This window comes from Haemorhous mexicanus, chromosome 2, assembly GCF_027477595.1.
Source record: "Haemorhous mexicanus isolate bHaeMex1 chromosome 2, bHaeMex1.pri, whole genome shotgun sequence".
Lineage (NCBI taxonomy): Eukaryota > Metazoa > Chordata > Aves > Passeriformes > Fringillidae > Haemorhous > Haemorhous mexicanus.
In genome coordinates, this window is record NC_082342.1 from 116,131,646 (window position 1) to 116,159,161 (window position 27,516).

General features: G+C 43.7%; 2 long non-coding RNA genes across 2 annotated transcripts in view; both read left to right on the top strand.

Moving 5' to 3' along the window:
- The window catches only part of LOC132324054 (uncharacterized), a 31,006-nt gene extending 11,697 nt beyond the window's left edge, over positions 1-19,309 (top strand). Inside the window, exons 2-3 of the long non-coding RNA XR_009485504.1 lie at positions 12,087-12,139; positions 14,485-19,309. This is a non-coding gene — a long non-coding RNA (uncharacterized LOC132324054). The remainder of the gene's footprint in view (positions 1-12,086; positions 12,140-14,484) is intronic.
- A 3,371-nt stretch (positions 19,310-22,680) lies between these two features.
- LOC132324055 (uncharacterized) lies at positions 22,681-27,424 on the top strand. The gene is made up of 2 exons (XR_009485505.1): positions 22,681-25,227; positions 25,658-27,424. It is a non-coding gene; the product is annotated as an uncharacterized LOC132324055 (long non-coding RNA).
- The last annotated feature ends 92 nt before the right edge of the window (positions 27,425-27,516 follow it).

Genomic DNA, 27,516 nt, shown 5'->3' on the forward strand with positions numbered 1-27,516 from the left:
ACTTCAGAGACAGGATGTTCTAATCAAGGCCTGCAAGGTTTACAAGATTTAGTTTTTGAATGCTATTAAGTCTGCATTTACTTTTCACCTTATTGGTTTGTAAACCCTCAGTGTCCTGGAGCTCAGATCTCAGGTCTGGATCCCACTGAGGGCAGCTTCTAAACACAGACTCATTTATACCCAGAGATCACCTCATTTCAAGCATAAAATTTCCGTGTGGGAATGGGCTTCTCCCATCAATGAGGAATATAGGTACTTCTAGAACACATGCTGGGCACTGCACAGTGCTTTGGCTCAAAAGATGAGATGTTTAGAGCTTGCCAGTTTTCTTCCCATATTTACTGTCTCAAAGCACTTACACTCTTATGGGGAGCTGCATTTACTGCTTTTGCTTACTGCTTTATATTTCTTATTCTTGCACAAGTCACTCTAAAATACATAAACCAACATGATATTTTTCTGCAGCAAAGTCCAAAACAAACAAAAACCTCCACACACCGCCCCCCCCTCCAGAAAATCTCTGAAGTTTCAGGCAGTTTTCTCACTTTCAAATGGACTATCAGTATTCTTTCAAATAAGCTTTCAGGTTCATCAAACTGTTTGTTCCAGCCCTCCATTGCTCTGATTGCTCCTCGTTTGCTTTGCACTGGTGTTAAATTTTGTATGCCTACTTCTGTGAGTTCTGCACAGCATTGAAATGTCTGCTGATTCAGAAGGTAACAGGGATTTTTTTTTTCCAGGTCAGTAAGTATAAGCTTAGGATTCAGCATACAGGCTGGTGATGTTGAAAGACCAGCTTTACAGTTTCTGACCTAAACAGGAAAGTCAGTCTGTTATCTGAAAGGAGTAGAAAACAGAGGATTGGGAGGTAAAGCAGTGGTCAGGCATTCCTTCAGCAAACTTTTGGAAGACTCACTTTCATTAGCAGTTTGGGAGACACAAGATTTCAGCTTTGTCAAGCTTTTTGCTATATTGAATCAAAATTATATTTATTTCCTACAAGCAGAGATGTGTTTGAATTGTTTCCTCCTTCTGCAGCTTTGAAAAAATGTTCTTGCACCCAGGCACCTGCTGACTGTCAAGCATGATGATTAAAATATATCTTCATCACTCAGTTCATAAAGGTGTAGGCATATATATGGGCACATATATAGGTATATTTGTACAAACATAAGTATGTATGACAGGAATGCAGGTTTTCAATTCAGGTTTACAATTTTTTTAGCCTATGGCTTTGTGACTACAGATGGGGAGTTTGGAATTTTTATTATATTCATGCAGTCTTTGAGTTGGAGACCAAGGATTGTGGGATCCCTGCTGTCCTCCACAGGAAAGGAATAATGTGGGGATGTAAAGCATGGTACCCACACTACAGAACTGTTCAAAAAGGCACATTTTTGCCAAAAATCTGTTCTCCAGGTCATTTAAAGCTCATCCAGCCATAATGCTCATGTACAACACTGGGAAACCACTGTTAGCTGAACCCAGCAAGAAATTGGGAAGTTTCCAGTGAGTCCCTGTCACCAGCTGGCAGTTCTGTCTCTCCACAGCGCTCAGGGTGATAGCAGAGCATCTCCCAGGTATTTTGTACCCCCAGAACCAGGGTGAAATATGAAAATGCTCTCTACACCTAGGGGTAGGGCACAATACCCCAGCCACGTGACAAGCCCAGAGCACATCTCTGAAAGTCTTGACTGCAGCCCTAAGGAGCATCCTTCTGCATAAATAAGGGATCTTGTTGGAAAAAAGCTTCATGAGAAATGTAAATTTGGGAGAAACTCTCTGATTTTTATGTAGCTGAGGCTTTCTGTGCAATAGCACCAGATACCAAAAAAGAAGCAAGAGGAAAGTGCAAACCCAAACCTGCTTCTCAACAGCAAGGAAAGAGAACCAGGCCATTCCTATCTGCAATCTCGAGCTCAGGGGCAGCTTTGATCCCAGGGACAGTAGCAAAGGAAAGGCAGGATCACTGTGTGTGTGAGACACACATATCTTATGCCACCCACTAAATCTTCACAGAAACTGAGAGACACCACCCCAAATTAATAAAAAACCCCCCAAACCAACCAACAAACCAACCAACCAACCAACCAACCAACCAACCAACCAACCAACCAACCAACCAACCAAAAAATACCCCAACCAAACTCAATAACAACAACAAGCAAACAAAAAAATCCCCACAAAAACAAAAGAAACCCCCACAAACAAACAAAGAAACAAACAAAGATTCCCTAAGCACTTTGGCTAATCTGGAAATTAAAAGTGCCTGTGTCTCCTTCCTCATCTCCCTTTTGTGGCAAAGAACGTCAAGAAAAAGACAGACTGAAGTAAGGAAGCTGGAGATATCCAGGCTGATCTATTTTTTAGGCAGCTCTTGCTGCTGCTCTTGTGAGTGGCCATTTCTGAGCATTCAGCTCCCTAATTTGGCCCTTCTTTTCAGTGACAGTCTGTCTGACAGCACAACATGGTGTAATCCATAAGGAGAAATACCTGGAGGCAGAAATAGGTGGGTGGATGAGACCCAGCAGAGTCTGAACAGAGAAAGCCAGGTAAGAGCCCAGCCCCAGGTGAAGCCCACCCTGGCAGGTGGCTCAGGGGAGGAAGAGCTGATGTTTCACAGACTTTGGCAGCCTTGCCTTCCCAGTTTGCAAGGATCAGCAGAGGGAATTGCACAAGTGCTGGGATCAGGCTGAGGAGTGGAGGGGAGGGAGGAAGTGACCCTGCTGCTGGGGTCCTGTCTGGGTAACACAGCCAGAGCTGGGCAGCAAAGCCTTGCTGAAGGGATTGAAGGAAGGTGGATGTGGAGGGAGAAGGTGAGCCAAGAACGTGGAGGGGTGAAGGAAATCAATATCATTATCTCACAAGCTACCCTTCTGAACTCGATGAAGCAGGGCTTGCAAGCACTGATGCTGGAGAGGAGTAGTGCAGATGTGAGGGGACCAGAAAAATCTATAATACTCTGGCAGTGTTACTGGAGAATGGCATTTGCTTCTTGGAAATTTTTATATAGCAAAAAAAAAAAAAATTATTTGATAATTGGCTGAAATTTAAAATTAAGAAGTCAAAGAAGACAGAAATGCTTATGTTAAAATAATTTGCTTAAAATCTTTTGAGACCATGTGGAAATTGGGGGGCTTCTTTTTCTCTATTTTAACTGGACAATCTTTGGGATAAGTATTGGTCCATTATATAGTATTTCCCAACCAGGATTAATGGGGTTTTAAACCAATACCTTCAGGGCTAAGGGATGAGCATCTTTCACTTGAAATAAAGGAATAGCTGCTGCTATTATCTGTGGTAGTAAATTGTTCATGTTGGCCACTTCCTTGAGCTTGATGAAGATTGATACACTGACAAGTAGGCAACACTAGGGGAAGCAGATATATCCCACTGCCTGGCACAAGGCTGTCATCCATGCAAAATAAAACACTTAATATAATCATTAATGAATGATTAGTCATTTTTTATTATAGTCATTCCATAATAATCATTAGTATGAATTAATACTGCCTCAGGGAGCACATGAGCTATGAGGATCTTCTCAGTGCTCCTCAGCTAATAGGAACAGACTTTCCTGCAACACATGGAGGTGTTTGGTTACCTGAGCTGCAGCATTTGCCCTTTGCTATGGCACAGACATGGCACCCAAAATTAATGTGAGGACTGATACGAAGATATGGAATCTATTAATTCCCTATGCCCTGTGTAATTTTTTTTCCTTTAATTCTACTCCAAAATCAGATTACTGGCTGAAGACTTTTTTTTGTTGTTGTTGTACCTGATGTGTGCATAGGAAATTCTTCCCATTAATCTCTCCTTCCTGTGTGTGAGCACAAAGCTAGCAGAGCACCCTGTCCCCAGCACGGAGCACGTAGGCAGGTGAGGCTTTGCTCAGCCTGGGGTACTGGTAGAATGTGATTTCCTGTGGTTTTTAAAACATCCCTAAGTCCCCATCAAGCTGTACCTCATGCAATATTTGTTTAGCTCAGGGAATGCAGAATTGCCCTGACTTGCATGAGAGGCTGGGAACTGCTCCCACATAGCTGAGACAGGGGGAGGACCTTGTCAAGGTGCAAGCAGCTTTGCACAGGTGACCTGTTTGGATTCCAACCAATTTCAGATCACACTTGGAGGTTTTATTTTTTTTTTAAGGTATAAAGGAAAGAGCAGATCAAAGAACGTGAGGCACAAGTCTGAAAATGGGCATCCATTCACTCTAGGGAAAAAAAGCTTTACATTTCCCTTACCTCCCTTTACAGCCTACGTGGAACACTTCCCAAACCATCCATTTATGAGGTTTAAGAGTGTTCACAATTCAGGATTTTTAACAGTGAAAACCACCTAAGATTGTTGGCATTTGTCTGTCTTTATGTTAGCTTTTTTTCATCTGATGATCTGTGATTCTATGAATTAAAAAGCGGACGTTATTGAGCATGGAGAGTAGGAAAAAAAAAACCAACAAAACCCAAACAAATATAGTGTTAATTTTGAAAGGAAAAGGTATGAAAAAAAATCCACAGTTATTGTTACAAAATTTAATTGGTATTTTTTTCCCCCGAAAAGCAGGATTTTAAATTTCACTTTGTGCAGTTGTTTTGAATTTGAACATAAAATATCTTTTGAGCAAATTACTCCATGATGAAATGTTATGCTTTATAATGCATATGGTGAAGTATATTATTATAAATTAAAAAGCATTTACTGAGCATCTGACATTTCACTTCTTTTTGAAATGATTATGTTTATACTTTCTCAGTTGTGCAAGATTAAAACATACTCAATAAACACTTATTTTTCAAAGAATTATACAAATATTTTTTATGTCTCACACTCAATGGTCTCCATGATAGACTTGTGGTGTTTTATATCAAAAGGAAAACTGACCATTAATGATATGTTGGCATCTCATGTAATCTGTTATCAAAAATTGTTTAGACTGGAATAAAACCTCTTAAAATATCATATATATCTTGGAAGAGATAATTATTTAACTAAATCATAGAATTACATAAGTTATCTTTCCATCTTACCCACGTTTTTATGTTAAGAGCAAAGTTTTCCAGTGTAGGAAACACTTTTTTGATCCTATCAGTCATACTCTACTGCCTTGATGGAGATAGAAATAAAGCTGTAATTCTGAAAAGTTATTAATCCATTTGCAGTGCTTTAAAAATGGAAGAATAATTATAGATTTTTATTGGGGGGTTAAAGTGTATTTTATGTTTTGCACTTTTCTCAGTCGCTATTTCAGTTTGTATGGGTTCAATTTGAGTTTTACAAGCTCAAATTGTAAGGAATCAAGGAATACAGCTGAAGTTATAATTTCTTGAGGTTTCATTCTAAAATATTTAAAATCATGAACTTCTCTTTTATCAAGGTCCTGACAAAATATCAAAGTGTCAAGATTTTGAGGTAAAATTCTAAAAAAAACTTTCAAGCTTTCAGGGTTGTCTCTTGTTGGCCAGAAGAAAGTGTAACACACTTGAAAATTATTCTGCAGTTGTAGTTCAAACACCTTTTCCTAACAGATTACAATTAATCCTTTCTCAAAAGTATATTATGATCCATTTCTGCAAGCACTTAAACCAATACCATAGAACTTGGGGCTTGAAATACTTCTGGAAAAGATTTAATGGTTGTGTCTGACCTGCAAGCATAAACTGAAGTTGCCAAATCCAGGATCAAATATTTCTGTGATTGCAAAGTGAATTCAGGTTCCATAGAGTTCATTAAAAGTACGTGTTATTTGTTCCTAAAGCAGTGTTATTTGGTTCAGTTAATGCTATTTTAAAAAAGCAGTTTTAGGAAAAAGGTGGAGGGTATGTCAGTTCCATATTTTCATTTTTTAGGAAGCCTATACATAAGAACAAATACTGCAAAGGAGTAACAAAATCACTTCTTACAAAACCATCCTCTTACAGAAATTCTTCCTGAAGTTCTGTTTAGGCATCTGTTCTCCACAGGGCTTGTTGTATGGTCTTTCTCTGTGGCTTTGATATTTTAAATACAATTTGTTATGCATCTTTTGAGCAAGGATACTCTTTTATTCCCCAGAACTCCTTCAGATTTTTGGGTTGGGAACTTTGGGATGCAATTGTTGACATTTTACCAAAAAAATCCTGCCAGTTCTGGGGCTTTGAGTCTTGTGAACATTTTTCACAGACAGAGAAGGCGTAGGAGCAGATCTGGAGTATCTCCCAGCTTGTTCTTGAGCCCTCAGCAAAGCTCTAGTGCTTTCAACAGCAGCACCACCAAAATTCCCCTGCTCTTTCAGTGCTTGCAGCCCAGGTCACAGCCCTCCTGCTCAGGGCAGTGGCACTCCCTGTTCCCAGCTCAGGGCTTGGGGTGGGAGCGAGTGGGAGCCAGCCAGGGTGTCCCTGCTCTCTGCAGATTTGGACTTCAGGACATTGGGATTCACTGCCTGCAAGTTCACTCTAAGTCTGACTTCTGCTTCACCTCAGAATATGTCTGGAGTGACTTTCCTTTCTTTTGTTTTTTTTTCTTTCCTTTTTAATTGGAAAACGGCTAAAAGTTCTCCCTGACCTTTTTATCTTGCTGGCAATGCCCCTGTCTTTCTATTAATAACAGGCTTTGGGGAGTGTTTCGTCTGCACTGGCAGCAGAACTGCTATTTCTTACTCTGTTTGGTATCTGCAATTACAGTACTTTTCTGAAGTGCAAAAGACATCTATAAAAATCAAACCCATCTCCCTGCTTAGCACATAGTGCAGCAGCTCACTGCTGCTTCCAGCTTACATTAGGTTTTCCATCTTTTCTTCAGGATCCTGCAGTGACCATCAGCAAAGGCTAGCTGCCAGGTGAAGGACCCTGAGAGAAGTGGCAGGAATAATGCACATCATCAGACAGAGCACTGAGCCTGGCTTGGGTGTTTGCTGATGTCCTGGTTAATACATTCAGCTCCTTACAGCGTCCTGCATTTCCAGGACACCTGTATTGAGAGAGATCATCCTTGAAGACAGTGCTAGTGAGAAGCTGGAGAAGGAATGCTCCTCATTTCCTAGGCCTTAATTTCTTCCTTTTGGATGGACAGTACAGGTGAGGCTGATTTCCTGTACCTGCTCTCCATGTGGTCCTCAAGGCTTTCAAGAGGTCTCATGATATCCTGGAGCATCCCATAGACAAATGAGTGTCAATGGGGTGGCTTAAAATGCAAGAAGCTGTTGTTGGTGCATCAGGGAGCATCTGCAGTTTCAGGGTACTCCCTCAGAGGGTCAGTGATAATTTCACAGTGCTCTCTTGGTTCAGGTTTACAAAAACTGCTGCTGGTCCCAACGGGCTGTATTTCTTGCCAGGCCCAGCAGTGAGTGACCTTGCAAGCAAAATTTCAGACTGTCAATAAATTACAAGCCCTTTTCACGTTTTCCTCCAGTCTCTCTCTCTTCCCAGAGGGTCTTTCTTTCCAATTCACCCACGGGGGAACCTCTCTATTCATTCATGAGCAAAGCTTCCACCACGTCATGCCATTACAGGGTTATTTTGATCAGGTAGGTCCACAGTGTTTTTTATGGGAATAGAGAGTTTCTGAACAGCCCTCTTAGGGGGAGCCCAGTGTGCTTTGTTCTCATCCCACACCCAGGCAGTCCCCTGGTGGGGAGCAAAGGTGCATTACCAGGTCCCCAAGATCCCTGATCCTTCCAAGCCCAGCACTTTACTCCAGGGTCTCTCTCCATCCTTAGGTTCCCCACCAGCCTCAGAGCAACCCTTCCCCAAATCACACAGCCAGTGGACCTTTACTCCCACCCTAGAGCTGGTCCTATCTCCACCACCACTGCAGCATCCCTATCCTTTAATCCCAGGTGGGAGAGGCTGGTGCCCACTGCCTTCCCACTTGCCTGCTGCTGGCAAACAAGGCAAGTCCCAGGAGGGCAGAGTCACGGATGCAGTGACTGCAATAAGCAGTGAATTGACTGTGAACCTTCTTTGACTGAGCCCCTGCCTGCTGATAATCTGCACAGAGAGTTTGTTTTCTTTGGGTTTGTGCTTTCCACCAGCCTCTTGTTTTCTTCCATGAATTCCACATCGCCTCTTGTGTTTTACCTTTCCTGGCAAAACTGTTTCTCCTCATGACACATCGCTCTCCCCTAGGGCTGGTTATGTAAGGTATTGCTGCTTGGTGTTTGTACAACCCTACATCTTGATCCCCTGTAGAGAGCACATTGTGTATCCTACTGGCAGCAAACAAAAGCAGTTTCCTATATAAAATACACAAGTCTTGCCTCTGTGCTTGCATGTTTAGGCAAACACCCTCCTGCGTTTCGGGACACAAAGGAAGAACACGATCAGTACCTGCCACATCCTGGTGATGTGGGGATCCAAATGGCAAAAAAAAAAAAAAAAAAAATTAAAAAAAAGGGAAAAATATTTTCCTTATAAGGAGGAAAGGCTGCTCTTCTCTAGTCTGTGTTGTATATATAACTTTCACACTTCACACTCTCATACCGTTTAAAATGCAAACAGCCAGCAGCGTCATGGTTGTTTCAAGGACAAACACATTTGTTTTGTCTTTAAATGAATGTATTCATCCTGAGTGGCAGTGGAGGGGCTACCTCTTTCTCAGGAGGCTCCTTGAGGTTCAGCTAGTGAGATGGAGTAACACTTCCATTAAAAGGGAAAGAGTCAGGCAAAAATTCCACCTCCCAGCCCCCCAGTTCTAACTGATCTGAGTGTTTGACACACTCCCATTGTGGGTAAGGTGTAGGTGTCCTTGCAGGGAAAAAAAAAATAAAAATACCTGCTTTCCTCATTATCTCTTCCTCTCTGTGCCTGGGTGATTTGTGCCTTCCCCTCTGCTGCCTCCAGCCTTTCCCTAGACAGAAGCTTTATTTTATGTAGTTGCATTGCCCTTTGGTCATATAGGTGATGGACTGAGCCACATCAACTAAGCCAGAGCTGCAGCTATTCAAACTCTGCCTGTTGAGGTGGGCTGGGTTGGGTTTTTAGGGGCAAGGGGGTGTTTATCCTGAAATATGCAATGTGGTCAATGCTGGTGAATACATGCATGACAGCCAGGGTGGCCACAGTGCCTTGGAGCAGCTTAGCTACATCCCCTTGGGATGAACATCCCTGTGAGCCCTTGGGCTGCCCAAGCACAGACTGCATCAGCTTCTGCCTAGACCAGAGTGATCTAAAGGCCACTTGTAGGATTTCCTGCTGCTTTCTTCAGTTTTCTAGGTCCAGAACAGGAATAAAGGGGTTTCTGAGCCCCTTTATGGAACAGATGGCTCAGGGATGAGAGGCTTTCTGGGTGATGCTCAGTGTCAAGGTCAAGGGAAGGCCTGGCTTTGAGGCTGGAGTGGTGGTTTGCCCTGGGGGAGGAATGAAGGAATGGTCCTGGCTAGCTGGATAGATTTGCTATCTCTCAAAGAGGGGAATTCTAAGTGAACAGAAGCTGGGTGATGCAGAGGTGAAGGAGCTTGGTAAAGCTCTGAACATGTGGGGAAGGCCAAGGCTGGCAAGGACGAGTGCAAAGGAAAAAATTAATCCTTAATGAATGTGTGAGTGGGAGGTTTAAGGGGATGGCTGAGGAGGAATGGAGCAATACTGGAGAGGGAGAGGTTGGGAATTCAATGAAATAGCAAAAGAGTTACACAGAGTAAAACACAAAACAAACAAAACAAAACAAAACTTTGTCTTGCTATTACTGCAGATTGCTTCATCATTTTCCTACCCTGTCAAACACTCCCTGTAACAGCCTCCAGCTCCTGGCCTACCTTCCAGTTTCTATCCTACAGCAATGTTTCCCAGACTGCAAGGTGTATTCCCTCCTGGGAGGAAGGGGGACCAGAGCCCAGGGAGAGAATGAGAGATGCAAGAAGTCTGTGAGTGCTTGACTCATTCACTTTGCAACCTCATTCAGCAACAACAACTATATATATATATATATATGTATATATATATGTGTGTATATATATATATATATATATATATATAAATAATTTTTTTACTGACCAGCCCAGTTCCTACACCTGCTGAAAGGTGTCACAGCACCTGTGCTGTGCTGGGGATCACCTGAGTGCCTCTGAGCCACACAGCCATGCTGGTGGTGTGGCTCCTTGAGCAGACACCTGGCAGCAAAGCACTGTCCTCTCCCATCTGCACTCCCTCTCCTGAAGGTGATTGTGGGTCTCCTGGCCATCCCTAAAGTTGGGTTTTATCCTCATGTTTAAATCACAATCCCCTCTCCATCCCATGTGGCATCTCACATCACAAGATTAATCATTAGATCAGTGACTTTTACTCCTTCATTTTTCTACCTTCATGTTATAGATCTGTTAGAAATGTCTTACATGTTTCATTGCATTGGGAATATGGGATTGCTAAATTTCTACTATCCTGTTCAGCTTGAGAAACTGGAAACTTGAATATATCAAAGGTATCAGACCCAGTTACTGTCAGGAGCAAGATCTGTGTCCTTTTTCACCAGCACTCATTGCTTACAGACATGGAGTGAAGTGTGGCTTACATTTCTCCCACTTGTCTCCCGTATTTTTGGAGTGTCAGATCTGACAGACCCTTCAGGCATTCTGCTTTTCCACTTATTTTCCTCTCCTTTAAATTCAGTGCAATCCTGGCATTGAGACATTCAGTGGGTTTGGTGGGAGCACAACACATCAGAAACGTTCTCTCCGTGCAGTGCCTGCTTCCATCTGCCTCTGCTCAAAAGAAGATGTTCCTCCACATGTTCTCCACCTCGAGCACCATGAGAAGGGGTGGCACATCTCACTCTGGATGCTGCTCACTCCTGCCCTGGCTGTGGCAATGCTCAGGGGGAGCAGGACCTGCAGAAGAGCAGCTCCTGGCAGGCGGCTGCTGCTGCTCTGCAGCGCACTCCAGAGCAAGTTGTGCTGCTTCACACAACCAAAATCTGCCTGAAGGAGGAAAAAACCCACAACTTTGCATAAGAGCTACTGGCAACAAACCCAGAATGGGAAACCAACCAGCTCTGTTCCATTGCTGATTTTTTTCTTTTTTTTTAAATACATAAATTTTCTGCAGAACTGTGTGTGATCTCCCACCTGCTAATCACAGATTTCTTACATGGGTGGAAGGCAGATTTCAGTTCTATCAGCATTAATCTGGAGCAACTGTACTGAGGATCTTACAGGGAAGATTGATTTGGGTTTGTTTTCTTTCTTGCCGTGAATCTCAAATGTCATCTTAAATGGAAATTTCTTTCTATATTTAGGATATTTTTTCAATACTTCCAAGAGAATTCTGGGTTTTTTTAATCTCCTATTCCACTCAGATTCTATTGGCTTTACTAGTAATCATCTGTCTGTAAATTAATTCTCTAAAAGGTGATTTTGTCTTTTTTTCTTCTTTTTTTTTTTCCCAAGATGTGAGATAGAGGTAAAGTTTTGGTCTAGAACAGTAGTCTTGTATCTGATCCAGTGTCTACTCACATTCAAACACAAGGATTGAATGGGAGAAGAGATTCCTCCATGGTCAAGGAAAGCTTGGATGTGGATCAGTCTTCTAGATCCACCTATAATGAGGTTTATTTGTTATATTGGCCCAAAATGCTGCCCCTGACAAGTGACACAGAAGTAGAACTTCACAGCACAGGCTCCCTCACCTGCAGGTAGCACCAGTCACTGCCAGCTGGGCACCTCCCAGCTACACTCAGGTGTCTGAGACATCCTCCTCCCACCCACCCCGCTTTTGTCCCACTTCTCTGTGTCTCTGAGGATGGGCAAAAGCAGCTCCAGAGCCCTGGAGGGACTGTGGTGATTTGTGGAAGTTAAAAGTCAGTTTTCCTTTCCCAGGCACTGTCAACTTGGCCAGAGATCATGGTGGATTAAAGGCAAAGCACTTTTTTCTCCTGCCCCCATCCTTAACAGGCAGCAAGGGACACACATGCTGCTTTCTCACCTCTGGTATTGCATAGTTCCTTAGAGCTTCTGGTAATTACTGATTTCCTCTGTCAGCAGTGGCAGATGGGAGGCTGTGGACCCAGAGATGGACTGTGGGAGTGTTTCATTGATATCGTGGGAGAATAATTGCTTTCCCTAAGTTGTGGAGTTGTGGTTGTTTTTGTAATTTTTTTTCTATTTTTTCTTTCAGATATGCACTAAAGAACAGCCAATGGGAGGAAAAGACAGAACTGAAGGCATATGGTATTTTCCTGCTGTTTGAAGTGTATCTTAGACAATTTGTCTGGCTGTAGGAAGCCCCATGGGCCACAGGTTGCCTGCTTTTAAAATGGGCATCATAATACTTAACAAGGCCAAAACACCCTGAGCAGCTTGGGTGGAAAGCACTTTAAGGCTGTGCAATGGGCAGCTGCAACATTTGCCTCAGAAAGAGGCCATATGCTGTCCTCTCTGCTCTGCACTGTGCAGCTCTGGCCATGGGAAATAATTACAAGTGGAGATTTTTTTTTTTTTTTTCTGATTTTGATTGCCTCAGGATCAGTCCTTGTATCTTGAATGGTCTCATGAGGTGTCCCAACCTGTGTGACTCTGCAAGCCAGGGATGCTCTGATGGACTTATGAAGCATCAGCAACACAACAAGAAAGCAAAAATAAAAGTAGAATAAAGTGCCAGGGGAAATCCTCTCTTCTCACCTGCCTGCAGGGGTGTTGCTGTTGCTGCCACTGGAGCAGGAGAAGTGAGGGCTGGGGGTGGCCAGCACTGGGCTCTGGTGGGGCTGGGCTGCAGGAGCCCAAGGGCTGGGGCTGGCTGGGCAAGGGGAGTGAGCAGACACTGCTCTGGGGGACTTGTCCAGCCAGAAAGGCTAAACTCCCACCCAAAAACCTGGATATTTGTGAGGCTAAACAATATGGCTCCCTCACAGGCACTCCAGCAAAACATACAAAAAATCCATTTCTCTTACTAGCTGCATAAATGGAAATTCAAATTTCTGGGCTAAATTGGGGCAATACTGCTAACCTCAGGCATTCCACTATCCAGAGTAAACTCAGAATCACAAATCCCCCTAAATTAATCCCCTCAATTTCCAATTTTTAAAGTATAACTATGTCGTATTTTCTTGGTTTTCTTTGTGTGAAAGCTAAATACTCCTAAGTTCCAGAAGGGAGGTGTGCAGGAAGATATTCTTCAGTGTCTGGGGCTGGGGCTGTGAGACCTCCCCAGAAGTTTTAAGGCTTGTGTTAAACCTGAGAGGTGACAGGATCTCTCTGATGTGACATCCAGATGGAGGGGAAAGTGGTTGCCAGGGTGACACTGAAAATAGAGCTGGGCCTGATCCCTTCCCTCTGCAGGAGCAGCTCCCGGGGATGGGTTCAGTGGGAGAGGAACTGTGCATGAGTGGGAATCTGTGTGCTGCTGGTGCACTCTTGTGCACTGGAGGCATCATCTGGGAGAGCCCAAGCAGGCAGGAGAATGGTTTTTGGAGTTTCAGTCCTAAATGCAGAAGCCTGAATTTTGAATTTGGAAAGTAAATGAAAGAAAAGCATAAAAGAAAGTAAAAGAAAAGCATTTCTCCTTCTCTCATCCAGCACCTACTTGGAGCCCATGCACCTACGTGGTCTCTGAGCAACTGAAATATTTGGGTTCAAATGCAGAAATGTGTTTCAGACTCCAAATCTGCAGAAATATTTGGTTAATCATGTGCAATCATATGAAATTCAGTTACCTTAAAAAAAAAAATTCCATAAAGGTTTTCTTTGGAATCCTTCTCTTGGGCAGCTGTATTACCAAGCCATTTACATTTTGAATTAATTTTAAATGAAGGTTTTTGTCTTGGGTTGTTTGTGGTTTGTTTGGGTTTTTTAGTGAAAAATCTTGAGGTGTATTTTCCTTTTTTAAGTTATTTCTCTGCTCCTTGGCTAGTAACTCAGCATTTGCTGAAATTCCTTAGGAAAGGGGCTGCCCTGCCTCCGAGGTGATTTACACTGACAAGAATGTTAAAGGATTACAGATGACTGTCTAACATACCTGCCTAACATTAAAATCAGGTTAATTGCTTGCATTTCACTGGAGGTTATGGATGGCTGCAGAGCTCGGTGCTTCAGCAGATACTGGGACAGCAGGGGGTGGTTATTGATAGTTAAATTGCAGTAGAAGTTGCCTGTGCTCAGATGGGACCTCTTTGAGAGAGGACAGAGCATTTCTCAAAGCTTCATATTTTCCCAGAGGGACTTTTCCAGCAGAACATGCCTGCTGTTCAAAGGAAATATTCCCCGTACGAGCAAATGAATGAAGAAGTTAGCTTTACAATAGACACCCTATTAGGGGGGCTGAAGTGAAGGAGCCCGGCTACATGTGTTTTTGGAAAGCTAATAAAAACCAGAAAATTATCTGTGGTGCTCTGTAAGGCAGCCTGTGCACAGGAGGCTGCTGCAAAACCTGCAGAAGGAAAGAGGACAGAGGCATTGAAAAAGGATAACTAGGGAGTGATGCAGCAAAAATCCAAGGTAGTGACTCTTTGCAGATTTAATTGACAAATTTAAATGCCAACTTGTTTTACTCTCTCTCTCTCTCCCACTCATCCCTTCAGGTTTCAAGTGAGATTTCAAGTGGCAAGTAGGGATTCTGCCCCCTCCCATGAGCAAACCAGGGGATGTGAATACGATGGAGCATGGAAGGGACATCGCTGCCATGGACAGCTCTTTGTGCCAGGGCTGCAGCAGCACAGGGAGAGCTCGGTCAGCCCCTGCCCACAGCCCACGGCTGCTGTGCCCTGTTCAGTCTCTGCCCTGGGGGAGGAAGGCAGAGGGTTGAGAAGATAATTTGGTTTTTTGGGTTCCCTTTCCATTTGTCCCACAAAATCAGCCATCTCCAGGCTCGTGGTGAGCGCTGAGTGAAAGAAAAGCAGCATGATTTCAGCTGGAGCTGGGGGGTGCTGGTGTGGAGCATCCTCACAGCCCTCCTGTCTGCCCATGTGTGCGTGGAGAAGGGTGGTTTTCCTGGCCTGATCTGTCAGCACCGGTGATATTCCCATAATAAACACTCATGCTAGTTACACAAGACATGTTGACTAGTTTATTGTACAGTAATTGCTGCTCTTGCAGGACATCCACCCACTCGGGCTGTGAGCAGAGGCTCCAGGCTTTTCTCAAAAACATCTGATTTTATAGAAAGTTCTAGCATCTGATTTTTACAGTATTTGCTAGTGCAGTCTAAAAGAAAGCAATGCAGATTTCCCTTTCCTGCCCCACATTCAGGCAGACTTTTTAGGAAATGCAGAAAACAGTAAAGGAACCCATGAATACAAAATTGAACGTGGCAATCAGAGGAGCCAGCTCTCCTAATGAGGCTTTATTTAACCAATGACAATGTGCCGAGAAAACCAGAGGAAATGGGTCAGCTAAAAAATCTGGTGCTACAAATGCCTGGTGTAATTTCCCCTCACTAAAATGGATGTCCTTCTGAAAGGGCTGGATAAGGAATCATCCCCTGAAGTCCTGCAGCTAATTTGCAAGACATGGATGAAAGGACTGGAGCGTTGGGACTGGAGACTGGTAATGTGACACATCCAGAGTAAGATGGAGTCACACAACACAGCTTAATGAGGAAACACTTGGCCTGGCTCAGCAATTAGTGGGGTCGTTTCAGCACTCAGAAACCAGTTAACCCGTCCTTGATGGCACAATTTCACAACTCCCTTAAACCAGGAATTAGCCAGGGCCCCTGTCAGGAGAAGTGATGCTTTCCAGTCCCAGCTGGGAGTTTTTGCCTAATGCCATCTCCTTTCCCAAGCACATGTTGTGCCCTGAACTGGAGCAGGGCACTGGACAGGTTCAAAAGGAAACGTCTGTATGAGTTAGTTTTGACTTTTTCCACTTCTCCAAAACACTTTGGTGCAAAGGTTTGTGCCAGCTCAGGTAGAAGGAGGGTGTGGGTGAAGGAAGAGGTGCTGATGGTACCGTTTCAATAGTGGTAGTGCCTGTCTGTGTAGTCTAAAAGGATCTGTGAATTTGTGACCTCTTGGTTGGACAGGGCTCTGAGCAACCTGATCTTGTTGAAGCGGTCCCTGCTCATTGCAGGGGCTTGGACTAGATGACCTTTAAATGTCCTTTCCAATCCAAACCATTCTATGATTTGTCATTAAGGACGGTGATGTACAGACACTGCTGTTCACCTCCCAAGACCCGATCCTGGCATCCTCATGCAGAGGTGTATTAAATCTCCCTCAGAGAAAAACCTGTGGATCAGGTTACTTCAGGCCCTATTAATGCCTCAAAATTTGTAGTGGCTCTTGTACCTGGTCTCAGGCAGAGCTGAGTTAAAAACTTACACCCCTGATTCTCTTGCTCCCAATGCATAAAACTGTGTTGTCAACACACAAGTTCTTAAGCAACGTGAGGATTGCATTAGAGGGAGATTTTGCTCTGAGTTCAGATGCTGCCTTCCAAGTATGGGGAGCATCTGCATCATCAAAAAGTAAAGCCAAGGATGAGATAGCCCAGGAATTATTTAATATTTGAGCCAATAAAAACTGCATCAGACCATCCCAAAGAAATATTTGTGCAGTTAAAAGGGAGAGAACAACCAATGGTCTGGTAAGAGGAAGATGTAAACCTTCCTGATTAAAGATAAAGGAAATCTCCTGGAGAAAAGAAAAAGCTGAATAAATCTTCAAAGAGGGATCTCAACTGTGCAGGGAAAGCCAAATTCCCAACACTTAACACTTCCTGTAGTGCAGAGAGGATGGAAGCCTGACAATCACATAAGAGATCTTCAGCTAGAAAGACCAGGGAAGAAAACCGCTAAAAGTGATCCCAGACACAAAATTCTCACATCAAATACATCCAAATTCTCACATCAACTACAGCTCTGGACCCCTCAAGACAAGAAGGATGTTGAGTGCTAGAACATGTTCAGAGAAGACAGCAGAGCTGGGGAAGGGTCTGGAGCACAGATCTGGTGAGGAGCAGCTGAGAGAGCTGGGGGTGTTTAGCCTGGAGGAAAGGAGTTCCAGGGGTGACCTGGCTCTCTACAGCTCCTTGACAGGAGGCTGTAGCCGGGTGGGGTTTGTCTCTTCTCCCAGGTAACAAGCAATAAGACAAGAGGAAATCTCCTCAAGTTACACCAGGGGAGGTGTGTATTGGATATTAGGAAAAATTCCTTCACTGAAAGGGTTGTCAAGCACTAGAAGAGACTGCCCAGGTTAGTGGTAGTCAGCATTCCTAGAGGCATCTAAAGGACTTGGAGACATGGATTAGTGGTGGACTTGGCAGTGTTGGGTTAGTGGTTGGACTGGATGATTCTAAAGGCATTTTCCAACCTCACTGACAGATATGGTTTTGTAGTTTCAAGTGGGAAGGATCTTTGGATCCATAGGTCCTAAAGAAGGCAGTGAGACTGCAGGGGCAGAGTTGAGGACCTGGGTGGTCCTGTCCTGACCAGCCATGTCCTGGGGCTCTGGGAGAGGCACCAGCTGAGACACTCGGGCTTTCCTAAAAGGTGCTACCAGAACAAGGAGCTGAGCAACTGGAGAGCTGTGAAAAGACAGATTAACAAACAACTGTGGCATTCACATTCTCTGAAAAAAATCCCTTCGCCCACAATTTTTCTCCTGGGAAGCTGAGAAGCTTTAGAGAAAAGGAAAACAATCTTATCTCATTCGCTTCTCCTGTGTTGTGCTCCTGTGGAATGTGTTTGGAGCTTGTTTACTCACAGGTGATTGTTTCACTGGATTCTGGTGTGAGTTGTTTTCACTCTTTGGCCAATCAGGGCCAAGCTGTGTCGGGACTCTGGAAAGAGTCACCAGTTTTCATTATCATCTTTTTAGCCTTCTTCAAGTGTCCTTTCTGTATTCTTTAGTATAGTATGGTATTCTTTAATATAATATAGTATCATAAAGTAATAAATTAGCCTTCTGAGAACATGGAGTCAGATGCATCATTCCTGCCTTCGTCGGGGCAATTCTCAGCAAATACAATAAACAACCTCTTTTACAGGTGAACCTGGCCCAAGTCACTCCACACTGAGGGTGGCCAGGCTCAAGGATCTTCTTTTCAATTAATTCTCTCAGTGTTCCATGGACCCAAGCTCACAGCAGCAGCAACAGATGCTTAGATACCGTGGTGATGGGTGCTGTACAAAACCTTGCATAGCTATGGAAACCACAGTTGCATTTATCCATCAGAAATGAGTATCTGGCAGCCCATGTCTATCCTTCATGTTCTGGAAGATCATGAAAAAAATACTTGTACATGGCATTATATTTCACAGCTTTCTTTTCTACTTGGCAACGCACACTTATCTCTATTTGATAATAATAATGGTACATGTATTTTTAGACTAACATTATGTGATATTAATTCCAAACGTAATCCAATGTAATGCAAGCTGAGAAAAAAAGCCTTTAGAGAGAGGAATTGAGAAAATGAAATAAGATTTAACCTGGTAACAAATAGACAATTTATTTCAGAGTTTAAATAAACACTTTTTAAATTCAAAAAACAAAGAAAACAGCAGATAGTACATTTTTGGATCATTCAGTCTTCAGTTTTCATGTTCAAAAAGTCTTCCTAATTGTCTGATTTTGCTAAGCAGAGTGTAAGAACAGAACATGTACTGTATCTGTCACGTCTTTATAACCCAGAGGAATGAGAACAAGACTAAGAGGAGGCATTTCAGAGCCTCCCTCATGGGTCTGACAATGCCTGTATCATCAGGGACAAGTGTCATTCCTTCTCTCTTCTCCTTTCTCATTTCCAAAATTAAGGCAATAATACAAAGCTGTAGATATCTGCATTAGAAGGGGAAAAAAATTCAAATGGAGGTGATAGAGCTGCTTTTCACCAGCAGTAATTGGCTGCATTCAAAGCTGTGGGTAAAAGTGAAATAACTGTGACAGCACCGTGGTACCTTGTGCTTTTACCTGCCCTATTTTTCCCCAGCAGGGAGCTCGTCCTGCATTCCCAGGCAGCCACCATGGCTGAGCTGGCAGCTGCATGTTGCTGACTTGGTCATTCATGCTCTGTGGATGTGCTCCAAAACCACTCACATCCACAGGCCAGGAAAGAGCTTGACAGACCCTGAGTAAAATCCTGGCCCTGAGTGAAATCTGTGGCAAAATTTCTGAAGGTGAAGGGATGCTCCTTACTGCCTTGGTTACCATGGGGTCACCAGGAAACACCTCCTCTCCTCTTGTGCCTGCACTATGAGCTCTCCAGCTGTCCTGGGAAACAAAGACATGGAAAATGGAAACTTTGGACACTGCAGAGAGGTGCTGGCTCTTTGCATGGGTGCTCCAGAAACACAGGGAGAAGGAATTCTGTGTGTAATGCCTTTGTTAGCTAATTATCTGGAAATGATCTGGAAATGAACTGTGATTCTAAGTTCATTAAAATACTTATCTGGGAAAAAAAAAATCTGGAACAGAGAACAAGAATTTCAAAGGTTCATAAAGACATGAGAGATAAAAAAATTAAATTAAATTACACCCCATTGTCTCCCATGGAGCTCAAAGTCACAGGGCCTTCTTGCTAAATCATGCTAACCTGTATTTTACACCATGTTCCTTTGGTGCCTCCTACAGCTGTTTTTTTTCAAATCCAAATCTTCTCGCCCCCTCCCCAAAGGTTGCTGATCTTTAACTTTATTTAAGAGGCAGTTTCAACACTCCTGTCCACAAATTATTGACAGCCCTCTTCTCCCCTCAAATGGCAATGCCTCTGCAGTTAACCAGGCACCCCCTGATGGACTGGGCTGGGCAATTAAAAAACCACTGATGTGGCAAGGAATAAAACTTCTTTTTTCCCCACCTCATCTACTTCTGATGAATCAGTGAATATCAGCATGAAGCTGTTCAGTATCTAAACTTCATCCCCTATCAGTGTGAAAATGGACAGCAGCTCCTGCTACAGGCATACAAGAGAGATTTATAGATACAGCTTGTTACTGGCCCCTGACTGAGACCAAATACAGCAATAAGGGGTCTGAGGCCACTGGATCTCAACCCCTCGTTTCACGGGGTGCTGTGAACAATGTGAATGGCAGAAAAGGTGAAAAAATTTGAATTAATTGTATTTTCCTCTAAAAGTGATCATAGGGCAGATCAGTTCCTGAGGGTAAGGAGTCATAGATTCCTTTTGATAAACCCCATCTGAGGTTACTGTTTCCAAATGCAGGTCCTAGCAATGATTTAACTCAGATGTAGGAAAAAAAGAGAAAAATTGTACAGCTACCTATCCATCTCTGTGGGGGAAAATCCTCAGTTAAAGTCTCAAGCAGCGGAGATCATGTGTCTTTCACAGCTTGAAATCCTGGCAAAAAGGAACTTGAGGAATTTCAGCTATTCCACATGACACTGGGCTTGCCTTGCTACTTCCTTCTGAGCAATCTGCCCCTCCAAAGGAAAATCTGGAGCAGTGTAGCAATGGTGATTTTGGTGGTGCAGAGGTGAATTTGCACTGGAGAGCTGCTCCTTATTTAGGGAGCAATGCCAGCTGTCCTGGCCTCCCATGGAACAGGACAATGTGCAGCCTGCAGCAGGGAGAGTGTTGCCTCACATTATTGTTTTCCCTGAGAGAACACCACGACCAGGATATGTGCTACTCTTTCCTGCTCTCCACAGACATATCTGCCTCCAAAGGAAAAAAAATAAAAATAAATTGGCCATTCTGGTTCAAATCCAAGAGGTTTGGCCTGCAACATAAACAGAAAATGTCTCACAGCTTGAAGCACTTCTCTTGGTTGCTCCCCCCAACCCCCTCCCACCCTCACCAGAGACCTGACAGGCACTGAGTGCAGCCAGAGGTGAGGGAGGTCCCTGGTGTAGTGCCAGTGGCTATTTTCTGAAAAATTCAGAAATTCACCTGCCTTGATCTGCTGGTACAGAGTGGCAGGAGAGGAAGGAATTGGCAGGGGGAGGGAAGGAAAAGCAAACCAGACCTGGGACTGGTGACCAGGTGACAGGGACGAGCCAGGGCAGGAAGGGAGGGAAGGATCTGCCACAAACTGCGAAGGAACCATACACAGCATCATCCTCTGCCTAAGTGACAGACACCTTCCCCAACAGGGCTGCAGACAACCCTCACTGGAGTTATTTTCCCCAGCAAATATTACTTTAGGCAATTTGAACCAGAGCTGTTTCCATCCATGTGCCCCTTATGCCAGAAAACTCCCTTCAGGAAGATGCCCACTGCCTGGACACTCCGCCTGGGAGAGCTCAGAACTTGCTGTGGGACAGAGCCAACTGTTTGTGAAGGCTGGTGTCTGTGTGGGCACTGTGCTGCTAGGTGCTGTCTCAAAGCCACTGAACACAGAAAAACCTGCACTTTCAGACAAATCTGCACAATCACTCCTTTACATTTCCTGTGCAGGGCTGGTGGAGCAGCGGCCAAAGGGATCGGCTGTGGCAGCCCCGTGTGGACCCTGTTCCAGGGCTGGGCCACCCAAACACTGCTGCTCCTCTTGCTCCTGTCAGTGGCAAACTGGTCCCAGAGACAAAGAAATGGCTCAAGTATTTGGCAAACTTGGGCTGAATCTGAAAAACAAACATTTCTGGACACCGTGATGTGCGGACATCAGGTGTAGCTGACCCCTCGGAGCTGTCCTCTTTGGAGGCCAACATTGGAGGCCAGCTTTGCTCTTTTGGTGGCCCTCTGAGGGAGAATGCCTTGGGACAGCCTGCACCTGCTGGCTGGCACCTGGCAAGCAGGGCCATTTCTGCTGCCATGGGACGAGCTGAGCTCTGAAGAGCCTCACCTTTCCCATCAGTCGCTGAGCGCCCATGCTGTCCACCCTTTTATCAGTTTACAAAGTTTAGAAGTGGAATACTTTAGGTGAAAAACAGCTTTTCCCCCTTTTCCTGAAGGCTTTCTTCCTCTTTATGGAAAGGTTTTCTATTGTCAGTCACACCTTCAGGGTGAATGGATACGTATATTTTACCAAGGTGCAAACTAGAGCACCCAGAGCTGTTGGGGTTTTTTGGAGCTCTTTAGCCAGTACTGAACATTTTGTCTTACATGTGTCTGTTGCCAAGCCTGAGCAGCTCCCTATGTGTAGGAAGGGGCCTGGATAAATAGAAAGCAGCATAAAAATGAGGTCTTGAGAAAGAATGAGACACTTGACCCTGCTGGAGAGCTGCTTCAAGGATCCTGATGCTGGAAAAGCTGCATCCTCTGTCCCTTCCCTCCCCTTCTCCCCTCCCAAGACTCAGAAACATTTTTCAGCCTTCTGTTTTTCAATGGAAGACAGATGTCCAAAAACATGTGTTCAGGTGTAATGTGACTGAAGCTTCATATGGAGAAGTTTTCACTGGACATTTAAGGACTTTTGGTGTCTCCCTGCAGCCAGAGGAGGCTCCTCTGGAAGATGAAGGGAAACATGACCCATCCTGGGTGCTCTGGGGCTCAGAGCTCACCCAGCATTAAAGATGCTTTTCCCAGATCACCGAGGACATGATGTGGAGCTATTCAGTGATTCTCATCAGCACAGGGCAGAAAGAGGATTTAATGTCTTTTTTCCCACTAGTTCCTCTACTACAGCTAAGCCAAATGAATTCCTGTGTGATACAATATTCTCAACTGATTTTGAAACCACCATTCTTACTGCTTTTAATGATGCTCCTTCAGTCACAGGAGGTTCTTTGTGTTTCCAGAAATGTCATCTGCCTTCATCCTGCTACATTCACCTGTCGTTATGTAGAATACCAAATTAAGGCATTTTCTTCCTTTTATTCGGTAATAGGAACAAAAAGCTCCTAATTAGGACTAGATTTGAGCAGTAACTAGACCTGACTTTGCTCTGTGTTCCAGAGCCTCTGTGTTGCCCTTTTCCAAGAATGGTACCAACCTGTTGGAGCAATCTCAAGGAAAATTGCTGAATTCATCAAGACTCGTGGTTGTATACTGATCTCTTCTGCAGATTCAGCTCACGCTGAGCTATTTCTTTGTCTCTGGGACCAGTTTGCCAGTGACAGGATCAAGAGGTGCATGCAGTCCTGCTGAGGTCAGCAGTGTTCCTCACATCCATGAAATGAAGAGCTGACTACAGTCCTTCACTGAACCACCACCGGGGCAGAGCTGCCACAACTGTCCTATCCATCAGAGGGAGCATTCCCTGATCCTCTCAAGCAATGATCATCCAAAACAGGCTTTCAGTCTGCTGCAAGAAAGAGGAAAATTTAGCAGCACAAATATTCCCTCTTTTAGAAAGGTCAAACACACAAAAAAGACATTTTTGAAGGAATGTCGGATGACCCCCAGAGCCTCTGACAGGCAATTTTCCTGTCCCTGCACTGCCTGGAGTTTTAATTGCCTCTTTGGGGAGGTGCTAGAAGCCGCCTGAGAGTGCAGGCACAATCCAGCAATTTGGCACACGTGACTTCTTCGAATATGGGAGCAATTAGCAAAAAGTGATATGGTGAATGGTAGCATAAGCACTGAATTCTGGACAACATTCAGACAAGAAATCTAAACCAGAGCAGAGTGGGGCAGACAGAAATCCAAACAAGCTTTCACAGAAATAAAAAGCATCGGCTACACTTAGATAATGAGAGCACAACATCAGGAGATTGAATTCAAAGTCACCACTGCACTCCTAAAACTTGCTGACTGAATGGGTTACAGCAGAAAGTGCAAGTTCACTAAAGCAGTTTGTGAGGAAAAAATATCCAAAATGTTTAGTAGAAATCGCTTTAAAGACTTCTGGGAGAATTAAGTGAGCCCAAATTGGACAATGAGCACACCAGTTCATAGAGGAGAGGGGAAACAAATCTGTATTCTAGGCGTCAGCTAAGATTTGTGTGTACCCACAGGAGCTAATTTCCTAGATAATTTTTTCTTCTTCTATATTGTTCATACAGCATTCTTTTTTAGTAACCTGCAGGATGCCATGAAGCATTAACAGTAGTTTTAAGACATCAGCTAGTGAGGAGTTCCTGTCTTAGGAACAGAAAATCCCAAGTCATCAAACCCTTCCCATTTCAAACGACTGCAAGCAGCATTTGTCCTAAATCATGTCTCCCCAGTCCAGCTAGGTTTGCTTGAACAACTGGAAATGAATCATTTGCAGCCAGGAGGATGCTGTGTCCTGGGATCATCACACTTCAAACAGGTTTTGCTCTGCCAGTGAGGTCCCCACCCTGTCCAACACCTGAACGTGGTGCCCAGCCGGGTCCCCTCTGTCTGGGGGCAGTGGCTGTGCCCCAGTGGGGACTGGGCTGCTCCACTGCTGAGACAAAGAGTGAGCAACAGCTGAGAAAGGACAGAAAGAGGATTGGAAATGGGGCAGGAACAAAAATGGAGGAGGGCTGATAATAACAAAGAAGAAAGAAAACATGGTAGCTGGAAAAGCAAGAAATGTACGAGCAGCCGATCGATGAAATAGCAAGAAATAATTTATTAGTGAGCAAAACCAGAGGGCAATGAAATTAAATGGTTAATTATGCAATGGAGCAAACAGCAAATTAATTAAATGTGTGTGGATCTACCAGGTGCTCTGATTATTTAAGGCAAAACATGGTTAGTGAAACTATTCATTCTCTGGTATTTCAGTTATTCATGGTATCTCAGGCCATGGGGATTAGAGACTGTTTAAATGCAAGGTCCAGCCATGTATATCTAGCAATCATTTATCTTGATAGTGCAAGTGAGATGAACAGGACAGTGATGGAAAGTAGTAGGGACACAGCTGTTCTGAATAAAATGCCTTTAAAGAAGATGCTATAACAAGAAAATATATAATGTGTTGCTTTATTTTTATTTTCTTTTACAAATTTTTTTGGACTAATCAGTTTGAATTGTTACAGCTGAGAATAGAAGCTGGAAATGTTTGGCTCTTGCTGCCCTGACAATGGAAACAACTATGTCTGAAGCAAGGTAATTCAAATAGATACAATTGCTTATTCTTTGGTTAACTTTAAACTGCTGGAGGAAGCCAGGATTTTTGAAAATGAATGATTAACAAATTATTACAATAATGTCTAATGACTGAAAAAAAATCATCTCCTGCTTACCTGTTGATTAAAGTCTTGATAAACCTACTGTACTGTCTAAAATAATTCTGGGTTACTTTGTAACTCCACTTCTTAGGTATGGCAATGTTCTCCTACAGTCTGATTTGCTAGTATTACCTGTTTTTTTTTAATTTCCCCCCCCAGTGGGGGTTTCCTATTTATTTTTGGAATTTTTATTCTGTAAATATTTTCTCATTTCCTCTCTGTTCAGCAGATTTTGATCTCAGGTGTGATTGTGTTACATTGAAATCATTCCTTTTCTCTTATTAAGCATTCCTGATGAACACAATTGGCCCACGTGATCATTCTTGGGAATATTTATAAGTGGTATGAAAAATTTTCTTGCATGAATAGCTAGAACACACACTGAATACTTTTGAGGACTCCACCAGGAGCAACTCACAGCATTTAAAAGTGGTTTTCTGACCTAGGAGGTCATGAGTAGCAGTTGTCTGTATTTGGAAAGTAATAGAAAATGTAGCAATGCCTGTATCATTCGTTTATTCCCATCACTTGCACATAAATGTTTCCCTCACCTAATACTTCACAGCTCTACAGGATGCATTTATTGTCTCAAATGTGTGGAGCTATAGCAGAATAAGGACTTAAATAAACCACAGGTGTGAAAAATTCCAACTGGCAACTTCAAACTAAACACCACGAAGCATAAAAAGGCACTTGTAGAGGTGGAAGGAGCAGTTTGATTAAATCATTGCTTCAGCCCAGACATGTTGGGCCTAATTCTCCCCTCCCACAGGTGACTCACATGGAGCGTGGGCAGTGGCACTGCTGTAAGACTGGAGTGGTGGCACTTGGACTCTGGAGCTCTCATTATGCCTGTCTGACACCACGGAGCTGAAATGTGCAGCCGAACAGATTTATGCTGCTGCTCCCATCAGAGGGGAAGGACTGCTCCTACTCGTGGTCTGGGATCACTAAACTGAGCTGGGGAAGAATTTTAGTAGCCAACTTTGCCCTGGTACTGAAAGCAACAAAACCTGCCTGAGCTGCTGGTGAGGCAGGCAAGAGATGGATTTTCCTTTCACTGTGTTTTTCTTGCTGCCAGTTGCCAGGGAGGAGCCAGCATGGCATCATTTTGAAGTACTGCAGTTGAAAGCTCCACTGCCATCAAATTCTATGGCCCCATGCTCCCCTATCCTCCCCTGTCACCTTGGTCTGTGTCCTCACCTGGAATCCCCTCCTGGCAAGAGTCTCTCATCCTTTGGAGCAGGGCAGGACCAGGCAATTGCAGAGCAAGCACCTCCTGCCTGCATCTCCCTCTCCTGACTTGACTTTCAGGGAAGAGAAGGTATGGCAGCTGCATTAGGCATGCCAAGCACAGTGCCTCCAGTGAGTAGGCTGGAGAACTGAATCCTCCTTAGAAGTGCTTTTAAAGATCATGGCAAATGGGGCTGACCAGAGCCCTTTCCAGCCTCGGCACAGCAGTGGCCAGCTGGAGAATATGGGTGCTGCATTGCTGCCCACATGAGCAGGGAAAAGAGAGATTTGTTTTTTTAAGTGTGAAATGCACCAGTGCATAAGTGTTAGCTTATTTGAAAACCATCAGCACGAATAGTTAGGATTACATTGCTTTGAGTACTAATGAGGAAAGTGCCATTTTTCTGTGCTAGTGAAAGCCACACAATCCACTTTATTCTTATGTTCGTATTATTGCAGTTACAAGAGACAATTTGCAAATGCCTGGCTGCTTCATAAAAGCTAAAGTACTTGGATTCACAGCAGGTACTAATTTTGTGTGCATCTGCTGAGCTGTGCATGGCATCAACCTGTTTTTAATTACACCTGCATGTCAGGCTCAAAATGCATCTGTGAACAGGAAAGATGAAAGGTAGACAGAACAGGATGTCATGTATTTCCCATCACCTTTCACTGGCGGGCTGCCCACAGAAGTAAGAGGAAATTCCCTTCTTTCATAGTGAAAATGTAAAGATTTAGTAAGCTTTGCACTGCCAACAGCAAGGTGTAATCACTCCTTTAAGGAAGCACGCATGTGTTAACAGGGGTGAGCAGGGGGAGCTCCAAGTAGCTTTCCACACCTTCCCTACCACTGATCTGTAAAGGGCAACAAGTAGCTCTTGCTTTGTTATATTTTATTTGCATTGAAATGTGTAAGTTGGTTGACTTAATGTCCCAACTTCATTGTGAAATAAGATATGTGAAAGCAGGAGTGATCAGGGCTTTTCAATGGCTGGAGTAACAAAGACAAAAATTAAACAACACATTGCTCTTCTGTTATTTCACCCAAGTGTAGGAAAAAAATGTTTTTACAAATAAAATAATTCAGACTACAGCTAGGGATGGCCATGACTCTTGAAACACTGGACAAGGTGATTCAAAAACTGCTAGAGTGTCAGAAGAAATGCTTTTCATGAAGAAATTCCCTCTGAATAAAAAGTACTAAGCCGTTTGTGATTGCACCTTCAAGCCATTCCTTTAATTTGTTCCTGTCATTTGGAATTGTTTCTTTTTCTAATTGCATTAAAAATTGTGCACTTTAAAGGCTGCAGTGTGTGCCAAGAATGTGTATGTGTAGTCAGTGCATAAAACAGGGGAACAGGGAAAGAACAATTGCATTTTTTATTCTGGAATCCAGTC